At 43.8% G+C, this 26,949-nt stretch overlaps 1 long non-coding RNA gene across 1 annotated transcript; it reads left to right on the forward strand.

Moving 5' to 3' along the window:
- The first annotated feature begins 1,268 nt into the window (after nucleotides 1–1,268).
- Nucleotides 1,269–4,086, forward strand: LOC123136953 (uncharacterized). The gene is made up of 3 exons (XR_006467520.1): nucleotides 1,269–1,963; nucleotides 2,081–2,911; nucleotides 3,005–4,086. It is a non-coding gene; the product is annotated as an uncharacterized lncRNA (long non-coding RNA).
- The last annotated feature ends 22,863 nt before the right edge of the window (nucleotides 4,087–26,949 follow it).

The following is a 26,949-nucleotide window of genomic DNA, read 5'->3' on the forward strand; positions in this document are numbered from 1 at the left end:
ACCTACTCATGTGTTGAGACCAAGATATTCCAATCCAACCACAAGAATCTTGATCTCTAGCTTTCCCCAAGTTGCTTTCCACTCAAATCAACTTTCTACCATATCCAAATCTGTGAGAGAGAGTTGAGTGTTGGGGAGACTATCATTTGAAGCACAAGAGCAAGGAGTTCATCATCAACACACCATCTATTCCCTTTTGGAGAGTGGTGTCTCCTAGATTGGTTAGGGTCACTTGGGAGCCTCCGTCAAGATTGTGGAGTTGAAACAAGGAGTTTGTAAGGGAAAGGAGATCGCCTACTTTGTGAAGATCTACCCAAGTGAGGCAAGTCCTTCATGGGCGATGGCCATGGTTGGATAGACAAGGTTGCTTCTTTGTGGACCCTTCGTGGGTGGAGCCCTCCGTGGACTCGTGCAACCGTTACCCTTTGTGGGTTGAAGTCTCCATCAATGTGGATGTACGATAGCACCATCTATCGGAACCACGCCAAAAATATCCGTGTCTCCAATTGTGTTTGCACAGTCCAATCCCATACCTTTACTTCCTTGCAACTTGCATGCTTTACTTTCCGCTGCTCATATACTCTTGCCATGCTTGCTTGAAATGTATTGTGAATGTTTAAACTTGTGCTAAAACTCCACCTTAACTTAAAGAACTTAAAAACTATCACTTTCCTTTATTGAGGGTCTAATCACCCCCCCTCTAGACACCTCTTCTTGATCCTTTCAAGATGCATAGCAACGAGAGGGGAAGAGTGTGTCTACGTACCCACATAGACCGTAAGCGGAAGCGTTTAGTAACGCGGTTGATGTAGTTGAACTTCTTCGCGCTCCAACTGATCAAGTACTGAACGTACGGCACCTCCGAGTTCTGCACACGTTCAGCTCGGTGACGTCCTCCGCCTTCTTGATCCAGCAAGACAGCAAGGTAGTGAATGAGTTCCGACAGCACGACGACATGGTGATGGTGATGGTGAAGTGATCTCCGCTGGGCTTCGCCTAAGTACTACGAAAATACGATCGAGGGACAAAACTGTGGAGAGGGGTGCTGCACACGGGTATATATATATATAGTTTCTCTTGACATTCCCACTATCCTATTTCTCTTGACATGCAGCCTATCCACCTAAGCACACTTGCCACATCAGCATTTTATTAGAGACTTACATATGGGACCAACCAATCCAGTAAACCTGCCACATAAGCCTTCAGTTACCAGCTAAGGGGCACACTAGAATCTGTCCTCACGAGCAGTCGAGCACCCTTTCTCCGTGATTCAGTGCTCTCGCAAGCCACACAAACTTTCCCCTTCCCATTCCACTTCCACTTCTTCCCATTCCACTTCCACTTCCTTCTTTAATAATTCCCAACACATCCTCTGCCTCCCCCGGTCTTCCTTCTTGGTCCCCGAAACAAATCCACCTCCCTGAGAGCTTAGACCTCCTAATCTCCGGTCCTGTCACCACTAGCACATATAGCTATGGCCAACAGCCGGGTGGCTGCTCGACTCCGTCCACCAGCCGGTTGACTGGTTCGAGAGGAAGAGATGAGAAGGATAGGGCGTGTGGCGGCTATAGGGAAGAGAGAAGGTAGGGGTCCCTGGCGGATTATGGCGGCGGCGGTACCGACGGGAGAGAGGGGGAGCATGCTATGAGGGAGACGAAGTACCAACGCGCTGCCCCTGACCGGAGAAATCGCCGGTGTTCTACCTGAACGCGGGTCATAGATGCAAGTGGTGCTGGTCCTCCGAGGGCCAGGCTGGTGGTGCGGCCGGGATGGGCTCCGATCAGAGCAACAACTTGGAGTGGCGATAGATCCATCTTCTCCCACAAGTGCCGCCCCGGCTAATTCAGAGACCAGATTATACTGTGGCAATGGTGGAATTACTTTTCCAAGCTGACATCATTCTTTTGGGGAGGATGTCCTGCTCTTTTGTGTTGGTGATGGAATCAAAGCTGATGCTAAGGTATGGGCATCTGTGAGGAAGCACAACATCTTTCTCCCTGTGATTATAGGCTTATTAGACATACTTTTGGTGCTTTTGATCGCTGTTTGGTGACTCTCTGAATTTTGGATGGTACAGAAGGAAAGGCTACAATAGATGCTTCGCTTTGGGTTGCCTTGATTCAACCTGTTTCAAAATGATATACGTCTTGAGGATATGAGAGGTAAGAAGCATGATGGTGTGCAGTATGCATCGCTACAGGACTTTTCTACAAAGCCTGCTTCTTCCAGGTACGATACTAGATGTTATACATGGAAAAGTAGCTGCCATGCAGCAGTACCCAGTAGCAGTCGCCAATGGAGGAGCATGGCCTTTCCGATCTTGGTGATCTTAATGAATATTTTTGCTTGAAAGGTCTGTAGGTTATATACAAAAATCTATAACAGCTGCACTTTTTCATGGCTATTTATATAGTCGGGTCATTCTCCTATGTCACGTGGTTGGGTGACTTGCTAGAGTTTTCCCTTACCATTGTTTCCACTATAGTGCGCTTGGTTAGTCTATGCATTAGTTGTTGTTTGTTCGCTCGTTGTTCAGTGTTGTAAGGTTTTAATGTTGTTTGTACTTTCTTTCTATCTTAACTCAACACATTTTGTTCTCGTGCATGGTTAAAAAAATCGTTCCATGTCTGAAGTTAACAAGAAGCAAGTTATTCCCATTGATTTTTAGCTTCTATGGGCCCTCTCGTAGCACCATCTGTAAGTGTCGTATCTCTCTCTCTCTCTCTCACACACACACACACACACACAATATATTTTGTTAAAGATCTTGATATATACATAGGGCAACAAAATTATCTTTGCTTCCTTCCTCAAATGGGTACTGAAGTCGTCATCTGCTTTCATGCTTCTGGTGGACAGATTATACACACTGTGTGCTAGCTAGTAAACATTTTTTTTGGAATAACTGGTAAACAAAATAACTGAAGCAATTTTGAAGTGATGTCTTACTTGGTGCAGTCTAACTTTGAACTTTTTTCTAATTTACATTCTCTCTCTGAAGGTTACTTCAAGTACAGGCAACAGTCTGAAGGTATATACATATTTATGTTTCTGAGGTAAGTCATGTACCTGTTTTACTACAGATCATGATGGCTCGTTTCGTTTTTTATGAATTCCACAATAATTTTCTCTATACTTCCCTTTGTATAAGTGTTCCATCTAGATGTTAGGAAAAGGGCATATAGTATGGATGCATAAATAGATTATTCTACAGTTTCATCTTTAGTATGGTCGATCACAGATCACTGAAACTATAGAGTACTCCATAAATTATGAACTTTTGTGACAACAGAAATTATGAACATTATAGTTAAACTTTGTTGAACATTCTGCACTACATTTTATTTGTTGCTCATTTTATTTGGTCAGCCACACTAAAAGAGTTTTAGAAAGATACCAGTGTAACGACTATCTAGGTACACCCAAGATCCTAAAAAATCAATTAAGACCTACCAAAATGTTATGGATTGATCTAATTTTCCTTGATATAGTCGGTTTGCGCAAAAACTAGATTTTATCAGAGGTGTTACTGAACCATTGGGGAAGGCAATGCTATCATCCACTTGCAACTCCTGTTCGTCCATTCTCTTTTTAGGATCACATTTTCCAACATCTTATATTGCTGAAGATGTCTGGCGAAATTACTTTCTGAAAGTCCAAAAGATTTTTTTTGATGGTATGCCATCCATAATTGTTTTTGTCGTTCATTACATATTCTAATACTAATTGATTTGGATGCAAGACAAATGGATCTTCTCTAAATAGCAAAAGTATCTTAATATTCACATGTTGCTTTTGTCTTGATTATGTAGTTTCCTAACATGCAATAATTTCAGCTTGATAATTCTCACTCAAGCATGGATGAAGATGTACATATAAATGGTTATACGTACTATGAGATTTAGAATTTCAGACCAGTACGGTATTTTTCACTTTGTTTCAAATTTTCTTTAAAGAATGGATGAAAACATGAGAATTCGACAGCTATTTTTGTTATTGGGAAGCTTGGCACCAGCTCAATGGTAGCGTATATGGGAAAACTTTTAACCAGTTGGTTATGTGGGTAATTGACAATAATATCTTTGTTCCTATTGTTCATCTATTGTCTAAAGTTGAATGATAAAAGTAGGAGGATAAATCTTCCTTGATAACGCATAGCATCAAATTTAGGTAAAATTTCCCGCAGCAACGCGTGGGGAATCATCTAGTGTATATATATATATATATATATATATATATATATATATATATATATATATATATATATATATATATATATAGGTGGGGGTAGGAGAGGCAGCCCCTAGAGCACCCCAAGTGGCCGGCGGCTACCCTAGGGCACCTGCCTAGCCGCGCCCCCTTTCCTTATTTAAACATGAGGAGAAAGGAAGGGGAGATGGCTGCCTTAGGGCGCCTCCCCTTTCCTTCCCTTCCTCCTTTGGTGTGTTGGCAGGGGGTAAAGGGGCGCACCAGCCCCTTGTGGGATGGTGTGCTCTTCCCCTTTTGGCCCATAAGGCCCAATAACCTACCGGGGCTGCCCGGAACCCCTTCCGGTGACCCGATAAGTACCTGGTACCACCCGAAACACTTAGTGTCCAAATATCATCGTCCTATATATCAATCTTTACCTCTCTACCATTTTGAGACTCCTCGTCATGTCCGTGATCTCATCCGGGACTCCAAAAAACATTCGGTCACCAAATCGCATAACTCATATAATATTATATCATCATCGAACGTTAAGCGTGCAGACCCTACGCGAACTATGTAGACATGACCGAGGCACCTCTCCGGACAATAACCAATAGCGGAACCTAGATGCCCATATTGGATCCTACATATATTACGAAGATCTTTATTGGTCGAATCGTTATGACAACATATGTAATTCCCTTTGTCCACCGGTATGTTACTTGCCTGAGATTCGATCGTCGATATATCTATACCTAGTTCAATCTTGTTACCGACAATTCTCTTTACTCGGTGAGTAATACAACATCTCATAACTAACTCATTAGTCATTCGCTTGCAAGGCTTCTTATGATGTGTATTACCGAGAGGGCCCAGAGATACCTCTCCGATACTCGGAGTGACAAATCCTAATCTTGATCTATGCCAACTCAACAAACACCTTGGGAGATACCTGTAGAGAATATTTACGATCACCCAGTTATGTTGTGACGTTTGATAGCAAATAAGGCATTCCTATGGTATTCGGGAGTTGCATAATCTCATAGTCGAAGGAATATGTATTTGACATGAAGAAAGCAATAGCAATAAACTGAATGCTCATTATGCTAAGCTAACAGATGGGTCTTCTCCATCACATCATTCTCCTAATGATGTGATTCTGTTATCAAATGACAACACATGTCTATGGTTAGGAAACCTTAACCATTTTTGATCAACGAGCTAGTCTAGTAGAGGCTTACTAGGGACACGGTATTTGTTTATGTATCCACACATGTATTTAAGATTCCGGTCAATACAATTGTAGCATGAATAATAAACCATTATCACGATTAAGGAAATATAATAATAAGCATTTTATTATTGCCTCTAGGGCATATTTCCATCAATCTCCCACTTGCACTAGAGTCAATAATCTTGTTCACATCGCCATGTGATTAACATACATAGTTCACATCGCCATGTGACTAACACCCAAAGATTTTACTAGAGTTAATAATCTAGTTCACATCGCCATGTGAACTAGATTATTAACTATGTGGATCATGTTTTGCTTGTGAGAGAGGTTTAGTCAACGGGTCTGCCATATTCAGATCCGTATGTATTTTGTAAATTTTTATGTCTACAATGCTCTGCATGGGTCTGCTATAGCTAATTGCTCCCACATTTAATACATGTCCAGATCGAGACTCGGAGGCACCCAAATCGGTGTTAAAGCTTGCATCGACGTAATCCTTTATGATGAACACTTTATCACCTCCATAACTGAGAAATATTTCACCGGTTCTCTTAGGTAACTAAGGCTAATTTTGACCGCTGTCCAGTGATCTACTCCTGGATCACTATTGTACCCCCTTACCAAACTCATTGCAAGGTACACAATAGGTCTGGTACAATGCATGACATACTTTATAGAACCTATGGCTGAGGAATAGGGAATGACTTTCATTCTCTCTATCTTCTATCGTGGTCGGGCTTTGAGTCTTACTCAACTTCACACCTTGCAACACAGGCAAGAACTGTTTCTTAGACTGATCCATTTGAACTTTCCAAAATTTTGCCAAGGTATGTGCTTTGTCAAACTCCTATTAAGCGTCTCGATCTATCCCTATAGATATCGATGCCCAATATGTAAGCTGGTTCACCGAGGTATTTCATTGAAAAACTCTTATTCAAGTATCCTTTTATGCTATCCAGAAATTCTATATCATTTGCAATCAACAATATGTCATCTACACATAATATCATAAATGCTTCAGAGCTCCTACTCACTTTCTTGTAAATACATACTTCACCCAAAGTCTGTATAAAACCATATGCTTTGTCACCTCATCAAAGCGTATATTCCAACTCCGAGATGCTTGCAGCAGTCCATAGATGGATCGCTAGAGCTTGCACACTTTGTTAGCACCTTTATGATCGAAAAAACCTTCTGGTTGCATCATATACACCTCTTCTTTAAGAAATCCATTAAGGAATGCAGTTTTGGCGTCCATTTGCCAGATTTCATAATCATAAAATGCGGCAATTGCTAACATGATTCAGACGGACTTAAGCATCTCTACGGGTGAGAAAGTCTCACTGTAGTCAACCCCTTGAACTCGTTTAAATCTTTTGCCACAAGTCGAGCTTTGCAGATAGTAACATTACCATCAACGCCAGTCTTCTTCTTGAAGATCCATTTATTCTCTATGGATTGCCGATCATCGGGCAAGTCCACCAAAGTCCACACTTTATTCTCATACATGGATCCTATCTCAGGTTTCATGGCCTCATGCCATCTGTCGGAATCTGGGATCATCATAGCTTCTTCATAGTTCGTAGGTTCGCCTTGGTCTAGTAACATGACTTCCAGGATAGGATTACCGTACCACTCTAGTGCGGATCGTGCTCTGGCCGACCTACAAGGTTCAGTAGTAACTTGATCTGAAGTTTCATGATCATTATCATTAGCTTCCTCTCTAGTTGGTGTAGGCATCACGGAAACGGTTTTCTATGATGTGCTACTTTCCAATTCGAGAGAAGGTACAATTACATCATCAAGTTCTAATTTCCTCCCACTCACTTCTTTCGAGAGAAACTCCTTCTCTAGAAAGGACCCATTCTTAGCAACAAATATCTTGCCTTCGGATTTGTGGTAGAAGGTGTACCCAATTGTTTCCTTAGGATATCCTATGAAGACACACTTCTCCGATTTAGGTTCGAGCTTATCAGGCTGAAGCCTTTTGACATAAGCGTCGCATCCCCAAACTTTAAGAAATGACAGCTTAGGTTTCTTGCCAAACCATAGTTCATACGGTGTTGTCTCGACGGATTTATACGGTGCCCTATTTAACGTGAATGCAGCTGTCTCTAATGCATAACCCCAAAACAATAGTGGTAAATCGGTAAGAGACATCATAGAACGCACCATATCTAATAAAGTACGGTTATGATGTTTGGACAAACCATTACACTTTGGTGTTCCAGGTGGCATGAGTTGTGAAATAATTCCACATTGTTTCGAATGAAGGCTAAACTAGTAACTCAAATATTCGCCTCCATGATCAGATCGTAGAAACACGATGATTCTCCACTTCACTCTGAAATTCTTTGAACTTTTCAAATGTTTCAGATTTGTGTTTCATCAAGTAGATATACCCATACCTACTCAAATCATCTGCGAAGGTTAGAAAATAACGATACCAGATACGTCTCCAACGTATCTATAATTTTTTATTGCTCCATGCTACTTTATCTACTGTTTTAGGCAATATTGGGCTTTATTATCCACTTTTATATTATTTTTGGGACTAACCTATTAATCGGAGGCCCAACCTAGATTTGCTGTTTTATGCCTATTTCAGTGTTTCGAGGAAAAGGAATATCAGACGGAGTCAAAACAGAACAAAATCAACTGGAGAAGTTATTTTTGGAAGGAAAGCAACCCGAGAGACTTGGAGTCCACGTCAAGAAAGAAACGAGGAAGGCACGAGGTAGGGGGGCGCCCCCCCCCCAGGCATGCCCTCCACCCTTGTGGGGCCCTCGTGGCTCCCCTGACGTATTTCTTCCTCCTATATATACCAATATACCCTTAAACTTCCAGAACAGAAGATAGATCGGGAGTTCCGCCGCCGCAAGCCTCTGTAGCCACCAAAAACGTCACAGGAGCCCGTTCCGGTGCCCTGCCGGAGGGGGATCCCATCACCGGTGGCCATCTTCATCATCCCGGCACTATCCATGACGAGGAGGGAGTAGTTCACCCTCGGGGCTGAGGGTATGTACCAGTAGCTATGTGTTTGATCTCTCTCTCTCGTGTTCTCTCTCGTGTTCCTCTATTGCACGATCTTGATGTATCCCGAGATTTGCTATTGTAGTTGGATCTTATGATGTTTCTCCCCCTCTACTCTCTTGTGATGAATTGAGTTTCCCCCTTTGAAGTTATCTTATCGGATTGAGTCTTTATGAGAACACTTGATGTGACGCCCCCGATTCAATCGTAAACTAATCATACACGCAAATGTGTACGATCAAAATCAGGGACTCACGGGAAGATATCACAACACAACTCTCAAACATAAATAAGTCATACAAGCATCATAATACAAGCCATGGGCCTCGAGGGCTCGAATACAAGTGCTCGGTCATAGACGAGTCAGCGGAAGCAACAATATCTGAGTACAGACATAAGTTAAACAAGTTGCCATAAGATGGCTAGCACAAACTGGGATACAGATCAAAAGAGGCGCAGGCCTCCTGCCTGGGATCCTCCTAAACTACTCCCGGTTGTCGTCAGCGGGCTGCACGTAGTAGTAGGCACCTCTAGTGTAGTAGGAGTCGTCGTCGAAGGTGGCGTCTGGCTCCTGGACTCCAGCATCTGGTTGCGACAACCAGAAAGAAAGGAAAGGTGGAAAAAGGAGGGAGAAAGCAACCGTGAGTACTCATCCAAAGTACTCGCAAGCAAGGAACTACACTACATATGCATGGCCATATCGGTGGACTAAACTGCAGAATGCCAGAATAAGAGGGGGATAGCTAGTCCTATCGAAGACTACGCTTCTGGCAGCCTCCGTCTTGCAGCATGTAGAAGAGAGTAGATTGAAGTCCTCCAAGTAGCATCTCCAAGTAGCATCTCCAAGTAGCATCACCAGTAGCATCGCATAGCATAATCCTACCGATCCTCCCCTCGTCGCCCTGTGGAAAAGCGATCACCGGGTTGTCTGTGGAACTTGGAAGGGTGTGTTTTATTAAGTATCCGGTTCTATTTGTCATAAGGTCAAGGTACAACTCCAAGTCGTCCTGTTACCGAAGATCATGGCTATTCGAATAGATTAACTTCCCTGCAGGGGTGCACCACATAACCCAACACGCTCGATCCCATTTGGCCGGACACACTTTCCTGGGTCATGCCCGGCCTCGGAAGATCAACACGTCGCAGCCCCACCTAGGCAAAACAGAGAGGCCAACACGCCGGTCTAAACCTAAGCGCGCAGGGGTCTGGGCCCATCGCCCATAGCACACCTGCATGTTGCGAGGGCGGCCGGAAGAAGACCTAGCCTAGCAGGCGTTCCAGTCCAATCCGGTGCGCGCCGCTCCGTCGCTGACGTCTGAAGTGCTTCGGCTGATACCACGACGTCGGGATACCCATAACTACTCCCACGTAGATGGTTAGTGCGTATAGACCAAATGACCAGACTCAGATCAAATACCAAGATCTCGTTAAGCGTGTTAAGTATTCGCGAACGCCGACCAGGGCCAGGCCCACCTCTCTCCTAGGTGGTCTCAACCTGCCCTGTCGCTCCGCCACAAAGTAACAATCGAGGGCTGCCGGGAACCCAGGCCCACCTCTACCGGGATGGAGCCACCTGTCCTTTCAGCCCCCTCATCAGAATCACTTGCGGGTACTCATCGAGCTGACCCGTCTTTAGTCACCATCTGTATAGTATGTATGTATGTATAGTATATACCCGTGATCACCTCCCGAGTGATCACGACCCAATAGTATAGCAAGGCAGACTGACAAGAATGTAGGGCCAATGATGATAAACTAGCATCCTATAGTAAGTATTTAGGATTGCAAGTAAGGTATCAACAAATGTAGCAACAATGTCAGGCTATGCAACAGAATAGGAGTAACCAAACAGTAACATGCTACACTACTCTAATGCAAGCAGTATTGGGAAGAATAGGCGATATCTGGTGATCAAGGGGGGGGGGGCTTGCCTGGTTGCTCTGGCAAGAGAGAGGGTCATCGGTGACGTAGTTGATCACAGCGGCATCAGCGGCAGTCTCGGGGTCTATCGGAAAGAAGTAACAGAGAGGGAACACAATAAATAACAGAGCAATCAAAGCATCACAAAGCGTAACAAGACAATACGCGGTGTTCGGTGTGCCCTAACGCGGTAGTAGGTGATACCGGTGAAGGGGGGAAAACATCCGGGAAAGTATTCCCGATGTTTTGTGTTTTCTGACAGATGAACCGAAGGGGGAAAGTTGCGGGTTTGATATGTTAGGGGTGTGTGGTGGACGAACGGGCTGCGTATCCGGGTTCGTCTCGTCGTTCTGAGCAACTTTCATATAAAAAGTATTTTCATCTGAGCTACGGTTTATTTTATATGATTTTCTAAAGTTTTAATCATTTTTAGAATTTATTTAATTATTTAATTATAACATTATCTAGAATAGTAAATGATGACGTCAGCCTGAAATCATCCTGACATCAGCAGTCAACTGTGCAGTTGACTGGGTCAACTAAGTGTGGGGCCCACATGTCATTGGTTGTTTAACTAGCAGGCTAATTAAACAGGCTCAATTAGTTTAATTAGTGGTTAGGTTAATCTAATCTGGTTTAATTAGTTTAATTAATTATTTAATTAATTATCATTTTAATTATTATTTATTAATTCATTTTCATTTCTTTTTTTTTTGTTCAAGGGGGGTGGGCCCCGTTTGTCTGTGGCATAGAGGCCTAGCGGGCGGGGCGCTAGCGGGTGGAGTCGGCGCGGGCGTCGGGCGCTAGCGCCCAGCCCGATTGGGCGCTGCGGACCCTGGTCGCCGGCCACGGCAGGGGCACCGGAGCAGGGGGAGGCCGATATCCGGGGGCGGGGCAGAGGGGCGAGAGCAAGAGGCGCAGCCTGGCGCCGGTGCGGGGTTGCACGAGAGGGCCGTCAGCGGCCAGTGGGTGGCCGGGGTGCTGGGAGGCGGGGATGTCAGCGACCCTGGCCGGTGCGGCCAGGTGCCGGCAACGCGGATAGGCGGCTAAGGCGGCCGGTTGCAAGGCGAGTCCACGGTGAGAAGGGCGGAGGCTCCTCGGCGTGAGACAGGCTGAGCGGGGGCAGTGGGTGCGCGTGCGACAGCGGGTGATCGGAGCAAGGGAAGACGGGGTCGGATGGGGAGGTCCTCACCGGCCCTGTAGTTGTGCAAAGTATGCTCGGGGGAGGGGCCGGAGATGCGTTTCCGGCGACGGTGTGGCGGATGGCGGCGTCAGGGGCCTTCTCGGTCCAGGAACGGGGAGGAGGGCGAGGATGACGGCGAGCGACGGGCGGGGCGGCGCCGGTGATGAGGAGGCATGACGCTTGACGATCCGGCGACGGGCGCGGGGAAGACGACGGCTGGTAGCGCCAGGCGGTGAGGCGTGGTCGCCAGGACGCAGCGGGAGGCGCTCGGCGAGCGGCGAGGTGGTGGTGGAGTCGGGGCATCGCGCCCCGATCCAGATCTAGCGAGGGGGGGAGCGAGAGCGGGAGTGGGGGTGCTGAGTCACTAGTGTTCGGTCGCCCCAGGGGCTATAGGCGCCGGCTGGGCCGGCCTGGTTGGCCCAGAGGCTAGCTGGGTTGTGGCCCAGTGGGGGGGGGGGTTCTTTCCTTATTATTATTTTTTATTATTATTTTCTTGTTTGCAACATGTTAACACCCAAATGAATTTTATAAAATATGGGAGCTAGCTCATAAGTTGTAGTGCATTAGATCCTTGCATCAAAAAATTAGTTTGGGTGAAATACTAATTCACATTAAATTTAGATTAATTAAAAGGTTATCAAATGTTGTTGTTTGCCACTGTTTGAGGTTGTTAGGGTCACTCAACTGATCCATTTAATGTTAGTTGCAATTTTATAATTGCCTCTGAATTATTTCTTACTTAATGAACATTTTAGTTTTCAAATTTGAATTTTTTTATTGTTTGCTTGATTTTGAACTTCAATTTGAATCGGTTTTTGAATCATCGCAAGATGAACAACAGTAATCGTGGTGACGTGGCATCCTTAGCGGAGGGTTACTGTAGTGTAACTATCCGGGCGTCACAATTCTCCTCCACTACAAGAAATCTCGTCCCGAGATTTAAGCGGTGGAGTAAGGGGGGAAGTGTTGGTAGCGAAAACCTAACGAGTCTTCTCGGTCTTGACTGCCCTTTCGAAGAGGTTGATCCCTTTCGTTGATGTATTCATTTCTCTACTTCAGGTCTTCTTGACGAAGTCGACATCCTTTCTTCGAGATCTTCATCGTACTTACGAATAGGTAACGGGGCAGATCAGCAACGACAGAATGCTATAAGGGTAATAATCTAGGATTAACCCATGAATGAGCATATGAGTACCTCTCGAGTTGAACAAATAGAACACATCGAGAGTAAAGTTCGAAGGTACAATAAGAAGTTTCAAGCAGTCAGGCAATCGTTCAATGCCTAGTTAGAAGGTGAAAGGGGTTTCAAAGCAACGGAATAATTATTGTGTCCGATGCCAGAATTAATGATCTCACCGGAAGGTGGCTCATTAATTACATACGAGTCCACGCGGGAGGAATATCCTTGGGAACAGGGGGTGCAGGAGAGTCAGGTTTCGATCCTGTGGAACTATGGGTTATGGGCCCACCATGTGGTTCAAAAGTAGGAAGGACGCCGACATATTGCACCGTCATGCTAGCAAGGCATGGCAGAGGATAGCATGTTAGTTATGTTGGCAACAACGTTGGTACCAAGGGCGAGGGATGAAGAAAACCATTTTCCTGCTTGTTGAATGAGGCGGGCCATTAGGCAAGGTTCTCATCCATCGGTGGTTACCGGAATGTCATCAACAGTAGTAACAGGGTCTTACTGACATAGTTGTACCCCGAGGTGTTTTACATAAGCAGAAGAATACTACTGCTTATATAATATATATTACAAGAAGGGTTAAGCAAACCAATGGAAAGGAAAGGTGATTACCAGGTTTAATACGAACAATGGGGAGGAAAATGTGTATACACACATATTTCAGGGGTATATCCTTCCCAAGGACAAGCATAGCATGATGCCCATGACAAGATATAACGTAGAAAACCATTTAGGTAATGGGAGAGAATTTTCATGGCATTACCCATACAATGGTGTTAGGATAATTAAGAAAGAAACATTTAGCATTGGGCTTCAAATGTTCTTGTTGAAAATCGGAGTACCACAGACTTGCTTTGAGTTAGAATTGACATGGGTTTCAAGGAAAGGTCGGATTTTTGGATACACAAAGGATCCATCAGGATGAACTTATTAAACAATGTATTCCATTTCCTCATGGAAAATGACTATCCTTGTTAAAAAGGAAACTATAACACTGGGTCCCCTGGTCAGGAGTGCTAGGCATGACATCACCTTACCGAGTCATAAGAGGACCAATGTTATAACTCTTGAAAGTATGTTCCAACCATCATATCTGACCGGAATTCAGATCTGATTGATGTCAAGGACTCAGGATGCCTGAGAAGAAAAGGTGCAACTCAATTTGACGTGATGGAGTTGCAAGATTCTCGGGAAATAAACTATGGAAGCAAGTTCCGAATCATGAGTTCATCATTAAACCAAGGAGAGGATGAGGAGGTGGCTGATGAACTCGGCGAAATTCATTGGGATTTTCCAAAAGATGGATTTCCACAATTAGGTGAATAGGGAGATAGCATTTGTCAGATCAAATGATATAATGAGGTATGCTCGAGGAAAACATACTCAATTAAACATTGGTGGAAAGGTGCGCCTGAAATATGGGTTGGGTTGCACGACCAATGTTATAATGGTGATTCGATAACCAATGGTCTAATAATGAAATGTCGACCATTAACTTCAAAGCAATAGGGTTGCTAGAAGGAAAGCATCCAAACGACACCGTCCACTTGTTGGATTCAACACAGGGACCAAGAAAAATGGTGATGGCGAGAAGTATCACAATACCAAGAATTCTCAGGAAGTGGTGAAATTCTCACGACATTCTTGACATAAAGGATGGTAATACTCCAAGGTAAAGAAGAGCAATTGCTAGATAGCAAGGAACTCAAGGTATAACACAAAACAAGAACAAGTTTGTGTTGGAGGAAAGGTAGTAGAGTGGTCGATGATAACACTAATCATCGAGGGCAAGGATGGTCTTTCTCAACATAAATTCAATTGATATTCTGGAAGAGCTCGTAAGGTTGATGATGATCACGACACAAGTGTTGAGAGATTTCATGAAGAAGTAATCACTCAGCGACGACATCAAGTCAAGGGAATGATGAAGCAAGAGGTTATTGGAACCACAGTTACGACACAAACTCGAACTCAAGCTTGTCGTTTAAGGTGAAAGGGTATGACGAGGAAAATCGACGTAAGCTTAGCTATCGTCGCAAATTGGTGCTCCGAGAATAAGGACCAGGTAGCACAGTTAGAATCATAACGACAATGATATAGCCAAACATGCTAGGAATGGGTACAAACTCGTAAGCAAAGAAGATTACTAAGAGTTGTTTAATCGCGAGGCGGACTCGATTCAGTTATCGATGTCCGTGAGTGTTTAATAACTTCGAGCCCGTGAAAAACTGTAATCAGTGAGAATGTAGTACTTGATGAAGAACTCATAAGAAGTTATGCAGTTCCAAGATATTCTCGAGATACCAGGAGGGTAATACTCGACGACGAATCAAAGTAGAGGTTGGACTGGGGGATTGCTCTGCAAAAGACAAGTGCTTAAACTTGAACGAGAAATAGTATTTAAAGGAGAAGATGGTCGGAACCACGATTGCAAAAAGGCCAGATCCCAGATATAAGTTGAACTTATACTAAGGAGGGTTTAAGAGGAGCATCCATGATAAGATTAGCATCGTGCCCATGGGCATGAACACAAAGTTCAAGGTCGACTCCCACTTCTCCGATGCATGACCATTCATTCACTTCTCTTTTAAAATGAGTTGAGTGTGAAACCTACCTAGTGAGTTACAAGAGGAGCATGACCCGTGAAAGATTTCGGGTTCACACAGATTAAGGAAGGCATATGTTCAACCCTTCGGGGCATCGTGGAAACATTTACCACAAGCTTCGATAGTAAATATCACCAGCTCGAAAGCAGAGCATGGTTGGACAAATTAGAGAATAGGATTTACCAACGACAATATGTATCAGAGAAAGAACTTCCAAAGTGATAGAATATGAGGGACGTTGTCGGATACAATCCAACAAAGCATCCGATGGTTCTCAAGGGATCTGATGTAAGCATCAGTACTCAAACAGAAGAGGAAGGAATGCAAATGCAACAGGTTATGGAATCATCTGAATAATTCAAAGCTTAAATGCAAAGGAATTATGATTTCCAAAACAACGGATCAGAAGCAGACGTTCTGATCAAGGATGGATCAATTGAATATACCAGAGGCACAATCGACGACAGATAGTTTGGTCGAGAACCAGCTCATGTTCAAAATGACGTCTGAGCCGGAAAGATAATCCTAGGACTCGACTGATGATTGTGAACATTCACAACGTATTGAATCAACGGACTCAAAATGATGGTGACAAAGGATGCCAATATGATTACTATACTTATGGTATTAATCATAATGAAAGCAAACAAGAAATTCTAGAGCAATAGGTTGCTGAGGATTTTCGGAATATCGGATGGTATTTTGAAGACTTTGGTGTAACACATGAACAACTGGGGGATGAGCGGATACTCGATAAGTGCGAGAATTAACCATAGGTGTATTCAGGTGACAAAGAACAGCAAGGCAGTAAGCTCAAAGGAATTATCGAAACAACGACGAGTTTTTTAGGGTATCTTGTAATAACAAGACCAACTGGGGACGAATGTAAGAATAACCACTTCAAGTAGTTATCCATAAGGGTTGACGGTGGAAGGGGAATTGCAATTGCGATGAACACAAGTTCTCGGGTTAACAGCAGAGAGTATCTTCGGGGTCTTCTGGTGCAGCAGATGATCATCAATAATAAGGGGCTCTCCGGGGTGAAAGTGACAATGAGATCCTAATGTTAGATTTTTAGCAAAATCATTTAACCCGAATAGAAGAGAGATCAGAGTCCCAGAGTATAGATTGAGGAGTAAAAAATCCTAATACCACCCAATGGCGACGTGGGCCCGTAAGGCACACAGCCATGTTAGTAAAAGTTTTTGTAATGTCTAGACACGACTTCGGCCAAGGAGTGTGGAAGGGGGATTCCTACAGGCAGTCGGCTCTGATACCAACTTGTGACGCCCCTGATTCAATCATACACTAATCATACACGCAAACGTGTACGATCAAAATCAGGGACTCACGGGAAGATATCACAACACAACTCTAAAACATAAATAAGTCATACAAGCATCATAATACAAGCCAGGGGCCTCGAGGGCTCGAATACAAGTGCTCGATCATAGATGAGTCAGCAGAAGCAACAATATCTGAGTACAGACATAAGTTAAACAAGTTGCCATAAGATGGCTAGCACAAACTGGGATACAGATAAAAAGAGGCGCAGGCCTCCTGCCTGGGATCCTCCTAAACTACTCCCGGTCGTCATCAGCGGGCTGCACGTAGTAGTAGGCACCTCCAGTGTAGTAGGAGTCGTCGTCGAAGGTGGCGTCTGGCTCCTGGACTCCAGCATCTGGTTGCAACAACCAGAAAGAAAGGAAAGGGGGAAAAAGGGGGGAGAAAGCAACCGTGAGTACTCATCCAAAGTACTCGCAAGCAAGGAACTACACTACATATGCATGGGTATATGTGTAAGGAGGCCATATCGGTGGACTGAACTGCAAAATGCCAGAATAAGAGGGGGATAGCTAGTCCTATCAAAGACTATGCTTCTGGCAGCCTCCGTCTTGCAGCATGTAGAAGAGAGTAGATTGAAGTCCTCCAAGTAGCATCTCCAAGTAGCATCACCAGTAGCATCGCATAGCATAATCCTACCCAGCGATCCTCCCCTCGTTGCCCTGTGGAAAAGCGATCACCGGGTTGTCTGTGGAACTTGGAAGGGTGTGTTTTATTAAGTATCCGGTTCTAGTTGTCATAAGGTCAAGGTACAACTCCAAGTCGTCCTGTTACCGAAGATCACGGCTATTCGAATAGATTAACTTCCCTGCAGGGGTGCACCACATAACCCAACACGCTCGATCCCATTTGGCCGGACACACTTTCCTGGGTCATGCCCGGCCTCGGAAGATCAACACATCGCAGCCCCACATAGGCAAAATAGAGAGGCCAGCACGCCAGTCTAAACCTAAGCGCACAGGGGTCTGGGCCCATCGCCCATAGCACACCTGCACGTTGCGAGGGCGGCCGGAAGCAGAATTAGCCTAGCAGGCGTTCCAGTCCAATCCGGCGCGCGCCGCTCCGTCGCTGACGTCTGAAGTGCTTCGGCTGATACCACGATGTCGGGATACCCGTAACTACTCCCACGTAGATGGTTAGTGCGTATAGACCAAATGGCCAGACTCAGATCAAATACCAAGATCTCGTTAAGCGTGTTAAGTATCCGCAAACGCCGACCAGGGCCAGGCCCACCTCTCTCCTAGGTGGTCTCAACCTGCCCTGTCGCTCCGCCACAAAGTAACAGTCGGGGGCCGTCGGGAACCCAGGCCCACCTCTACCGGGATGGAGCCACCTGTCCTTTCAGCCCCCTCATCAGAATCACTTGTGGGTACTCATCGAGCTGACCCATATTTAGTCACCATCTGTATAGTATGTATGTATGTATAGTATATACCTGTGATCACCTCCCGAGTGATCACGGCCCAATAGTATAGCAAGGCAGATTGACAAGAATGTAGGGCCAATGATGATAAACTAGCATCCTATACTAAGTATTTAGGATTGCAGGTAAGGTATCAACAAATGTAGCAACAATGTCAGGCTATGCAACAGAATAGGAGTAACCGAACAGTAACATGCTACACTACTCTAATGCAAGCAGTATAGAGAAGAATAGGCGATATCTGGTGATCAAGGGGGGGGGGGCTTGCCTGGTTGCTCTGGCAAGAGAGAGGGTCATCGGTGACGTAGTTGATCACAGCGGCATCAGCGGCAGTCTCGGGGTCTATCGGAAAGAAGTAACAGAGAGGGAACACAATAAATAACAGAGCAATCAAAGCATCACAAAGCGTAACAAGACAATACGCGGTGTTCGGTGTGCCCTAACGCGGTAGTAGGTGATACCGGTGAAGGGGGGAAAACATCCGAGAAAGTATTCCCGATGTTTCATGTTTTCTGACAGATGAACCGGAGGGGGAAAGTTGCGGGTTTGATATGTTAGGGGTGTGTGGTGGACGAACGGGCTGCGTATCCGGGTTCGTCTCATCGTTCTGAGCAACTTTCATATAGAAAGTATTTTCATCTGAGCTACGGTTTATTTTATATGATTTTCTAAAGTTTTAATCATTTTTAGAATTTATTTAATTATTTAATTCTAACATTATCCAGAATAGTAAATGATGATGTCAGCCTGAAATCATCCTGACGTCAGCAGTCAACTGTGCAGTTGACTGGGTCAACTAAGTGTGGGGCCCACATGTCATTGGTTGTTTAACTAGCAGGCTAATTAAACAGGGTCAATTAGTTTAATTAGTGGTTAGGTTAATCTAATCTGGTTTAATTACTTTAATTAATTCTTTAATTAATTAATTAATTATCATTTTAATTATTATTTATTAATTCATTTTCATTTCTTTTTTTTGTTCAAGGGGGGTGGGCCCCGTTTGTTTGTGGCACAGAGGCCTAGTGGGCGGGGCGCTAGCAGGTGGAGTCGGCGCGGGCGTCGGGCGCTAGCGCCCAACCCGATTGGGCGCTGCGGACCCTGGTCGCCAGCCACGGCAGGGGCGCCGGAGCAGGGGGAGGCCGATATCCGGGGGCGGGGCAGAGGGGCAAGAGCAAGAGGCGCAGCCTGGCGCCGGTGCGGGGTTGCACGAGAGGGCCGTCAGCGGCCAGTGGGTGGCCGGGGTGCTGGGAGGCGGGGATGGCGGCAACCCTGGCCGGTGCGGCCAGGTGCCGGCGACGCGGATAGGCGGCTAAGGCGGCCGGTTGCGAGGCGAGGCCACGGTGAAAAGGGCGGAGGCTCCTCGGCGTGAGACAGGGTGAGCGGGGGCAGTGGGTGCGCGTGCGACAGTGGGTGACCGGAGCAAGGGAAGATGGGGTCGGATGGGGAGGTCCTCACCGGCCCTGTAGTTGTGCAAAGTATGCTCGGGGGAGGGGCCGGAGATGCGTTTCCGGCGACGGTGTGGCGGATGGCAGCGTCGGGGGCCTTCTCGGTCCAGGAACGGGGAGGAGGGCGAGGATGACAGCGAGCGACGGGCGGGGCGGCGCCGGTGATGAGGAGGCACGACGCTTGGCGATCCGGCGACGGGCGCGGGGAAGACGATGGCCAGCAGCGCCAGGCGGTGAGGTGTGGTCGCCAGGACGCAGCGGGAGGCGCTCGGCGAGCGGCGAGGTGGTGGTGGAGTCGGGGCATCGCGCCCCGATCCAGATCTACCGGGTGGGAGCGAGAGGGGGAGTGGGGTTGCTGAGTCACTAGGGTTCGGTCACCCCAGGGGCTATAGGCGCCGGCTGGGCCGGCCAGGTTGGCCCAGAGGCTAGCTGGGTTGTGGCCCAGTGGGGGGGGGTCTTTCCTTATTATTATTTATTATTATTATTTTCCTGTTTGCAACATGTCTAGCACCCAAATGAATTTTATAAAATATGGGAGCTGGCTCATAAGTTGTAGTGCATTAGATCCTTGCATCAAAAAATTAGTTTGGGTGAAATACTAATTCACATTAAATTTAGATTAATTAAAAGGTTATCAAATGTTGTTGTTTGCTTCTGTTTGAGGTTGTTAGGGTCACTCAACTGATCCATTTAATGTTAGTTGCAATTTTATAATTGCCTCTGAATTATTTCTTACTTAATGAACATTTTAGTTTTCAAATTTGAATTTTTTTATTGTTTGCTTGATTTTGAACTTCAATTTGAATCGGTTTTTGAATCATCGCAAGATGAACAACAGTAATCGTGGTGACGTGGCATCCTTAGCGGAGGGTTACTGTAGTGTAACTATCCGGGCGTCACACTTGATGTATGTCTTGCCGTGATTATCTGTGGTGACAATGGGATATCATGTGCCACTTGATGTATGTTTTGGTGATCAACTTGCGGGTTTCGTGACATTGGGAACCTATGCATAGGGGTTGGCACACGTTCTTGACTCTCCGGTAGAAACTTTGGGGCACAATTTGAAGTACTTTTATGTTAGTTGGATGAATCTGAGATTGTGTGATGCATATCGTATAATCATGCCCACGGATACTTGAGGTGACAATGGAGTATCTAGGTGACATTAGGGTTTTGGTTGATTTGTATCTTAAGGTGTTATTCTAGTACAAACTCTTTTATAGATTGATCCGAAAGAATAGCTTTGAGGTGGTTTCGTACCCTATCGTAATCTCTATGTTTGTTCTCCACTATTAGTGTCTTTGGAGTGACTCTTTGTTGCATGTTGAGGGCTTGTTATATTATCTATCTATGTTATTATTGTTGAGAGAACTTGCACTAGTGAAAGTATGAACCCTAAGCCTTGTTTCCTATCATTGCAATACAGTTTACGCTCACTTTTACCACTTGTTACCTTGATGTTTTTATATTTTCAGATTACAAAAACCTATATCTACTATCCATATTGCACTTGTATCACCATCTGTTCGCCGAACTAGTGAACCTATACAATTTACCATTGTATTGGGTGTGTTGGGGACACAAGAGACTTTTTGTTATTTGGTTGCAGGGTTGCTTGAGAGAGACCATCTTCATCCTACGCCTCCTACGGATTGATAAACCTTAGGTCATCCACTTGAGGGAAATTTGCTACTGTCCTACAAAGCTGTGCACTTGCAGGCCCAACAACGTCTACAAGAAGAAGGTTGCGTAGTAGACAACAAGCTCTTTTCTGGCGCCGTTGCCGGGGAGGCTAGGTAAAAGGGCACTCACTCACACCCCGTCAACTAAGCTCTTTGGCGCCGTTGCCGGGGAGGTGAGTGCTTGAAGGTATATCTTTAGATCTTGCAATCGAATATTTTTGTTTCTTGTTTGAGCACTAGTCTAGTTTATAAAAGAAAACTACAAAAAAATGGAATTGAGTTTGTCTCATACGCTTCGCCTTTTTAATATCTTTCGTGAGTATGATGGAAAGGATAATTGTTCTCAAGTGCTAGAAGAATAAATCTCTAAATTGTTTGGCACTAAATCTTTGAATGATGAGCATGATTGCAATGTTGTTAGTACGAATTCCTTGAATATCCATGATGCTAATGATATGCAAAACCACAAGCTTGGGGAAGCTATTTTTGATGGAGATGATATTTTTTGTCCCCCAAGCTTTGATGAGAAAATTTACTATGATGAAAGCATGCCTCCTATCTATGATGATTATTGTGATGACACATATGCTTTAAAGAATAATGACAACCATGAAACTTGTCATCTTGATCTTAACTTTCAATCATATTATAGTTATTTTGTTGAGTTTGCTCCCACTACTATTGATGAGAAGAATTTTGCTTATGTGGAGAGTAGTAAATTTTCTATGCTAGTAGATCATGAAAAGAATGTTTTAGGTGCTGGTTATATTGTTGAATTCATTCATGATGCTACTGAAAACTATTATGAGGGAGGAACATATGCTTCTAGGAATTGCAATAATATCAAATTTCCTCTCTATGTGCTTAAATTCTTGAAGCTATACTTGTGTTACCTTCCTATGCTTGTTGATTATTGTTCTCATAAGTTGTTTGCTCACAAAATCCCTATGCATAGGAAGTGGGTTAGACTTAAATGTGCTAGTCATATGCTTCATGATGCTCCCGTTACGTTTCAATTCTTATCTTTTATGTGAGCATCATTGCCATCATCATGCCTAGCTAGAAAGGCATTAAAGAAAAGCGCTTGTTGGGAGACAACCCAATACTTATCCTCACTGTTTTTGTGTGTCCACATGATTATGCTACTGTAGTAATCATGTTTTATAGATTTTGTTTCAATAAAGTGCCAAGTAAGACCTTTAGGATGGCTTACGGTGATAGTTGTGTTGATCCTGCTGAAAATCAGAAACTTTTGCACCCAGTAAATTAGTTTTGTTAATTCACAGAAACGTGTTTCTGATCTGATTATTTTTGCTCCGGATTGGTACACAAATTGCTCAGTCCGTCCTAATTTGGTAGAATTTTTGGAGTTCCATAAGTATACGTTTGATACAGATTACTGCAGACTGTTCTGTTTTTGAAAGATTCTGTTTCTATGTGTTGTTTGCTTATTTTGATGAATCTATGAGTAGTATCAGAGGGTATGAACCATAGATAAGTTGAAGTACAGTAGATATTACACCAATATGAATTTAGAATGAGTTCATTATAGTACCTAAGTGGTGGTTTTATTTTCTTATACTAACGGAGCTTACGAGTTTTCTGTTGAGTTTTGTGTTGTGGAGTTTTCAAGTTTTTGGTAAGGATTTGATAGACTATGGAATAAGGAGTGGAAAGATCCTAAGCTTGGGTATGCCCAAGGCACCCCAAGGTAATATTCAAGGACAACCAAAAGTCAAAGCTTGGGGATGCCCCGGATGGCATCCCCTCTTTCGTCTTCGTTCATCGGTAACTTTACTTGGAGCTATATTTTTATTCACCACATGATATGTGTTTTGCTTGGAGCGTCATTTTATCTTGTTAGTATTTGCTTTCTGTTATTTATATTAGTGTTTTGCATCTTTAGTTTCAATAAAGAAGTCAAGGATAGCCTTTGCCATGCTTATTTTGCTAGTATACATGTTGCTGTTTGAAAAACAGAAACTTACCGCTATTGCAAAAATTCCCTAGAAAAGTCAGAGAGTGGTATAATGTTGAATATTTTTGCATATTGAGATCTGATAAATTTATTACAGTGGAAATTTTAGTTAGTAATTTTTGGAGTTAGGGAAGTATTGATACTCTTGCATTCTTTACGGACTGTACTGTTCTAGCAGATTGCTGTTATGTTTGCATATGTTTGCTCTTTTAATGATTCTATTTGAGGATAGGAGTATTAAATATGCAGAGGCATTTAGTATTCAATGTTGAATAATAATTTTAGTGATTTGTTACAGTATAAGATGATAAGGTTTTGCATTGGTTTATACTAACCTATCTCACGAGTTCTTGTTGAGTTTGTTGTGAATGAAGCTTTTGATAAAAAGAGAAACCATGAGATGAGAGGAATTAAGGAGACACAAAAGTTCAAGCTTGGGGATTCCCAAGGCACCCCAAGATAATATTTCAATAAGTCTCAAGAATCTAAGCTTGGGGATGCCCCGGTAGGCATCCCACCTTTCTTCTTCAACAACTATCGGTTAGTATCGGTTGAGCCTAAGTTTTTGCTTCTTCACATGAGTTGTGCTATCCTTGCAATGTAGTTTTCTTTAGCTTTGCTTGCTGTTTGAATAAAGTATCAAGATCTGAAATTCTTTAATGAGATAGAGTCTTCGCATAGTTGCATAATTATTTAGCTACTCATTGATCTTCACTTATATCTTTTGGAGTAGTTTGTCATTTGCTCTAGTACTTCACTTATATCTTTTAAAGCGCGTTGGTGGATTTGTTTTATAGAAACTATTGATATCTCATGCTTCACTTAGATTATTTTGAGAGTCTTACATAGCATGGTAATTTGCTTAACATTAATATACTTGGTATTCAAGATATGTGAAACTTTCTTATGAGTGTGTTGAATACTAAGAAAAGTTTGATGCTTGATAATTGTTTTGAGATATGGAGGTGATAATATCAAAGTCGTGCTAGTTGGGTGATTATGAATTCAAAGAATGCTTGTGTTGAAGTTTGCAAGTCCCGTAGCATGCACATATGGTTAAAGTTGTTTAACAAATTTGAAACATGAAGTGTACCTGGCTTGTGCATCTTATGAGTGGCGGTCGGGGACGAGCGATGGTCTTTTCTTACCAATCTATCCCCCTAGGAGCATGCGCGTAGTACTTGATTTTTGATGACTTCTAAATTTTTGCAATAATTATATGAGTTCTTTTGACTAATGTTGAGTCCATGGATTATACGCACTCTCACCTTTTCGCCTTTGCTAGCCTCTTCGGTACCGTGCATTGCCCTTTCTCACCTTGAGAGTTGGTGCAAACTTCGCTGGTGCATCCAAACCCCGTGATACGATACGCTCTATCACACATAAAACTCCTTATATCTTCCTCAAAACAGCCACCATACCTACCTATCATGGCATTTCCATAGCCATTCTGAGATATATTGCCATGCAACTTCCATCATCATCATCATGACATACATTACTTTTGTCATATTGCCATTGCATGATCATGTAGTTGACATCGTATTTGTGGCACAGCCACCATGCATTATTTTCCATACATGTCACTCTTGATTCATTGCACCATCCCGGTACACCGCCGGAGGCATTCATATAGAGTCATGTCTTGTTCTAGTTTCGAGTTGTAATTCATATGTTGTAATGAAAGTGTGATGATCATCATTATTAGAGCATTTCCCAAATAAAAAAAGAAAGGCCAAAAAAAGGGGCCCAAAAAAAGGAAAGGCCAAAAGAAAAAAAGAAAGGCCCAAAAAAATATTAAAAATAAAATAAAAAGGGCAATGCTACTATCTCTTTTCCACACTTGTGCTTCAAAGTAGCACCTTGTTCTTCATGTAGTGAGTCTCATAAGTTGTCTTTTTATACTAGTGGGAATTTTTCATTATAGAACTTGGCTTGTATATTCCTACGATGGGCTTCCTCAAATGCCCTAGTTGTTCGTGAGCAAGCAAGTTGGATGCACACCCACTAGTTTTCTTTTGTTGAGCATTCATAGCTCTAGTGCATCCGTTGCATGGCAATCCCTACTCCTTATGTTGACATCAATTGATGGGCATCTCCATAGCCCGTTGATTATCCTCATCAATGTGAGACTTTCTCCTTTTTTGTCTTCTCCACACAATCCCCATCATTATATTCTATTCCACCCATAGTGCTATATCCATGGCTCACGCTCATGTATTGCGTGAAGGTTGAAAAAGTATGAGATTATTTAAGTATGAAACAATTGCTTGGCTTGTCATCGGGGGTATAGAAGTTGGGAACATCTTTGTGTGACGAAAATGAAGCATAGCCTAACTATATGATTTTGTAGGGATGAACTTTCTTTTGCCATGCTATTTTGAGAGGACATGATTGCTTTGATTAGTATGCTTGAAGTATTATTATTTTTGTGTCAATATGAACTTTTGTCTTGAATCTTTCGGATCTGAATATTCATATCACAATTAAGAAGAATTACATTGAAATTATGCAAAGTATCACTCCGCATCAAAAATTCTTTTTCTATCGTTTACCTACTCGAGGACGAGCAGAAATTAAGCTTGGGGATGCTTGATACGTCTCCAACGTATCTATAATTTTGATTGCTCCATGCTACTTTATCTACTGTTTTAGGCAATATTGGGCTTTATTATCCACTTTTATATTATTTTTGGGACTAACCTATTAACCGGAGGCCCAGCCCAGATTTGCTGTTTTATGCCTATTTCAGTGTTTCGAGGAAAAGGAATATCAGAAGGAGTCAAACCGGAACGAAATCAACTGGAGAAGTTATTTTTGGAAGGAAAGCAACCCGGGAGACTTGGAGTCCACGTCAAGAAAGAACGAGGAAGGCTCGAGGTAGGGGGCGCGCCCACCCCCCCTGGGCGCGTCCTCCACCCTCGTGGGGCCCTCGTGGCTCCCCTGACGTATTTCTTCCTCCTATATATACCAATATACCCTAAAACTTCCAGAACAGAAGATAGATCGGGAGTTCCGCCGGCGCAAGCCTCTGTAGCCACCAAAAACCTCTCGAGAGCCCGTTCCGGCGCCCTGCCGGAGGGGGATCCCATCACCGGTGGCCATCTTCATCATCCCGGTGCTATCCATGACGAGGAGGGAGTAGTTCACCCTCGGGGCGGAGGGTATGTAACAGTAGCTATGTGTTTGATTTCTCTCTCTCGTGTTCTCTCTCGTGTTCCTCTATGGCACGATCTTGATGTATCCCGAGCTTTGCTATTGTAGTTGGATCTTATGATGTTTCTCCCCCTCTACTCTCTTGTGATGAATTGAGTTTCCCCCTTTGAAGTTATCTTATCGGATTGAGTCTTTATGAGAACACTTGATGTATGTCTTGCCGTGATTATCTGTGGTGACAATGGGATATCATGTGCCACTTGATGTATCTTTTGGTGATCAACTTGCGGGTTTCGTGACATTGGGAACCTATGCATAGGGGTTGGCACACGTTCTTGACTCTCCGCTAGAAACTTTGGGGCACTCTTTGAAGTACTTTTATGTTGGTTGGATGAATCTGAGATTGTGTGATGCATATCGTATAATCATGCCCACGGATACTTGAGGTGACAATGGAGTATCTAGGTGACATTAGGGTTTTGGTTGATTTGTATCTTAAGGTGTTATTCTAGTATGAACTCTTTTATAGATTGATCCGAAAGAATAGCTTTGAGGT

The sequence above is a fragment of the Triticum aestivum genome, chromosome 6B (genome assembly GCF_018294505.1).
Source record: "Triticum aestivum cultivar Chinese Spring chromosome 6B, IWGSC CS RefSeq v2.1, whole genome shotgun sequence".
Lineage (NCBI taxonomy): Eukaryota > Viridiplantae > Streptophyta > Magnoliopsida > Poales > Poaceae > Triticum > Triticum aestivum.